The sequence below is a fragment of the Belonocnema kinseyi genome, chromosome 1 (assembly GCF_010883055.1).
Source record: "Belonocnema kinseyi isolate 2016_QV_RU_SX_M_011 chromosome 1, B_treatae_v1, whole genome shotgun sequence".
In the NCBI taxonomy this organism is placed as follows: domain Eukaryota; kingdom Metazoa; phylum Arthropoda; class Insecta; order Hymenoptera; family Cynipidae; genus Belonocnema; species Belonocnema kinseyi.
The window spans coordinates 111,726,924-111,731,387 of NC_046657.1; positions in this window are offsets into that span (position 1 = coordinate 111,726,924).

Here is a 4,464-nt window from a genome sequence, read left to right on the forward strand (position 1 = left end):
CCTACTCTGACGCCCCGTACCACATCTACGTTTATAATATCTTTGTCACTATACTTAGAGCACTCAAATCTAAGTGTGCCTTCACACGTTTAGTTGCGTAGCATAGTCGGCACTCTAGGTGTATCATCTATGGTCTAGGCGCCAATTTTGTACTCGGCGTCGTTAATCTTCATTCTGTGTTTGACTTTTATACGGAGTGCCTAGATTAATAGAAAAACTTTACTGAACCATAAGATCCGATTAGGTGTAGTAATATAGTTCAGATTGACACACCGAGGAAAGAACCAAGATAAATTGAGTCAGCCCTGGCGGACCGAAGGAACCGAATAAAGCCTCTACAAAGTATCCGTAAAGACCCCATTGGGTTCCCGTTCGGTTCCTTTACAAAAAACTCGAGAACACAGCAATATCAACTTTTAAATTGTTGAAGTTCGGATTTTACGTTAAAATTCCCTATTATTATTCGAAATAAGTTTTAAGAGTACTAAAATGACGCTTCTTCGCTGGGATTTTTGACATGTTTGACAGCCTTCCAGTCAGAAGATAATACTGTGAGTACCCGTAAGGACCCCATTGGGTCCCTATTCGGTTCCTTTTTTTAAAAACTTAAAAAAAACAGAAAAATAAACTTGTAAATTGTTAAAATTCGGATTCTACGTTAAAATTCCCTATAGAAGATCACGGAATAATGGGAATAGTTTTTTTTGCAACGGTCAAAAGGTTTTAAGAAATATAAGACGTATAATGCCTGTTGACTGCTACACTTCAAACACATCGTTTGTAAGTAGCAGTCAACAGGCGTTATACGTCTTAAATTTTTCTAAACTTTTTATCGTTGCAAAAGAAATATTGAATTTTAACAATTTAAAACTTGATTTTGCTGTTTTTTCGAGTTTTTTAAAAAGGAACCAAATGGGGACCCAAAGGGATCTTTACGAGTACTTTATAGAGGCTCCATTCGGTTCCTTCGATCCGCCAGGGAAGGCGTGGCCTGAATGAAATAAACTCTAAACATTAAAATAAAGAAGGACCACCAACATCGTCTGGTCGAGGTATGTTCCCAGTGGGCACAAAGTTTGGCGACGCCTTTGCGACATCGTTACGACATCTTTACGACAACCTCACGACATCCTATGTCCATGTCGTTGAGGTGACATACGACATCGTAAATAAGTCGTATGATTTGACGATGTCTTTACGATATCGCAAAGACACCGAAACGACATGGACATAGGATGTCGTAAAATGTCGTAACGATGTTGTAAAGACGTCGCCAAACTTTGCGCTCACTGGGTTCCCCCTTTCACCTACCGTTCTCTAATGTGTTGCCACGAGGTGCGGAGTGGTGATCGAGTCAGTGCGCGTTGGTGAGGTGAGTTAAAATAGCCAATTCCGATAATAATTTTGATGTCACTATCGAGGTAATCGTAATGTGGGGCGTGAATTCTTGGCCTGGCGTCGGATCGTAGTTTGAGGGTAGCCATCCGATTAGCTTTCCAACATGGCGCGGCAGTATTACTCCCAAGATCGGAGGTCAGCGCCATTTTAGAAAATACTGACTCTAAATTAGCAGGGAAATAATTTACGCTATTTCTATAGGATTTCTTTTAAGTTCGACGTTTTTTTATTTGATTTTGCAAGATTCCGTGTGGTGGAGACGCGATTGCATAATATTAAATGTTGGAAAAACTTTTAACCAAAATGGTCTTAATGTTAATGGTCGTCAAGTGTTCATTATAGGTGAATACGATCGTTCAAGATGGCGTGAACCTTCAATGACCTTTCTTATCGAGAATGGGGCGCCATGTTGGAAGGTCGTGATTACGATTGGGAAATAAATCTGACGTATGAATTTCGGTCTGTGTGGCGGGAAGCTCACTAGTGTGCAACACTCCAAGATTGTGGCAGCCTCAAATGACCTTAAAGGTCAAGCATGGACCACAATGTTGGAAGGTCGTTAATTAAATAACCAACTGAGTTAAATACGACAATCCAAGATAATGGCAACTTTAAGTGATTTCTCAGATCATTCGTGGACCACAATATTGGATGGTCGTTAAATAATTTATTCCATAGATATAAGGAACTGATTAATTTCAATACCATGTCTAGTGTTAGGTAAATAATGATTCGTAATCAGGCGTGTGAATAACCATGATTTCTTTTACGGGCTTATTTAAATAAATTGTGAGGCATCCATAGCCATTTAATAAATCCAACCTTATTGTGACCCGTATTATTAGTCTTATTTTATTTATTTAAATGTGTTTAACGCTCGTCGTTGAGTCATTGTCTTCCTTACTCAGTTCTTCCTAACCTCACCCCTCTCTGTGTTGGGCTAGCAGGAGTTGAAAGTATAAAAATAAAATCATGAGTAATAGGTAAATTGATATCATAGAAATTCCTTTTGATCGTTTAGGGGAGTTTATTAATTTTATAAACGATCTGGCGCCCTTCATGCAATTTATTAACTCCCAAACGTCTTTAAACATAAATAATTGGTCTAGTAATAGCCAATAGCCTGGCAGCCTGAAACTTTAAAAAGTTATTAGCCAGAGCTCAGCCAATATTTAAGGAGTGTTTATAACATTATTGATTGGTTAAAAATCTGGCCAATAACTAACATTCTAAAAAACCAAGGTTATAATATATATATGTGTGTGTGTGTGTGTGTGTGTGTGTGTGACGTGTCCCGAACAAAGGGGGCTTACTCTGAAAAGTGAGATTTTTTAGGGTGAGCGGTTGAAGTCGACCCAATATACGCGACTTTTAAAAGAGAGGAAAAACTCACGAAATCTTTCATCTTCACTGACCACTACATTCTCACCCATTTAGCTGCATCGCAGATGCGGCTGACGGACGGGGTATAGACGGAATGCAGAGATGGAGTGGTGGGAGGTTTTTGACGGGATCTCGGGCTGTCGAGCGAAATCCCGATTTCTCGGGTACCTAACCACTCACTTATTAGCAATATAACACTGGGAAATTTCTGTCGATGGTTTTATTGAAAAGAGTAACTCAAGAACTATCGAAAGGTGTAAAAACCTCGATTTCGATTTTTTCAGGTTAAGCCCCTTTTCATCGGCGCCCGTAACACACACACACACACACACACACATAACCTTTTCAAAATCTTTGAAACCCTTTACATCTTTTAAAAGTTTTAAAATCTTTGAAACATTTTGAAGTCCTTATTAATGTTTTGTAATATGGTGTATACTCAAAAACCGAGTGGTCAAACTGTGGAAAATTCCGTTATATGGCCATGGCTCATTCTGATAGACCTTTTTATTCTAGACGTCGACAGTGTGCACGTGCCGAAATTTTACGTCATTTCCGTATTTTTCTAACAGTTTTGTGTCGAAATGCATGGAAAATATTGTTAATGAAAACAAAACCAAAAAATTAATTTGTAAATAACAGAGATTTTTAAGGTAGAACATTTTTAAGTCTATTTAAAAAAAAAACGGTGAAAACCGTGCAAAGAGTGCGGCGACCCAGGCTATTATTTGAATCTGTTGGCACCTGTCATCTTCTAAAAAATGCTGAAAAATTCGGTAAAACTCACGGAAGATGATGTTCCAGGTGCAAAATTAGTGCACGAATCCGTAGAAGAGCACAGTATTGAGCAGCTAAAATGATGTCCTAAATATAGAAAACCACCATTAAAAGGAAAAAAACGTGATTTAGTGGAAAGGTTAGTTGAGGTTTTGTATGAAAAGTATAAATACTTTATTTTATACAAGATTTACAGTTCAGAAGTTTGTTTGAGTAAATATTTAATATTCATACAAATATAAAATTACACAATATTATATTTTCTACTTCTCTTTTTCAAGTTTAGACAATAAAAAGCCATTTGTTAGTGATTTCCTGGATTAAGGAATGAACTAACAAATTTTCCTTCTTTCATATAAACTGGTTATAAATACATAAATATAATAGTTTTGCGTTCTCAAGTGAGAGTATTAAATAGATTTTATTTTTATCAAAAAATGTAGGAGGTTCGAAACCCCGATAACAATGCTTCATTTAATATGTAAGCAAATGTTAGCAAAGAAAGAAAATAAATATTAATAACTGCCAAACACAACCTCAACTAACCTTTCTACTGAATCACTTTTTTTTCCTTTTAAAGATCGTTTCCTATATTTTATCCATCGTTTAAGCTGTTTAACACTGCGCTCTTTCACCGATTTGTGCAGATGTCAACAAATGTAAATAATGTGATTGCTCGCCACACTTTTCGCACTTTTCTCCAGTTTTTTTACTGAATATACTTAAAAATTTGTTGCCTTTAAACTCTGATCCTGGGGAATATGACCATAAGCGCGGGAGATTTGGAAACTGAATTAAAATCGCCTATATAGTACTTTTTTTGGATTACACAAATGCAAAACGGGTTGCATTGTATGCTAGAGTTTATATAATCATATTCCCTATGACTACATAGTAAACGTCCTT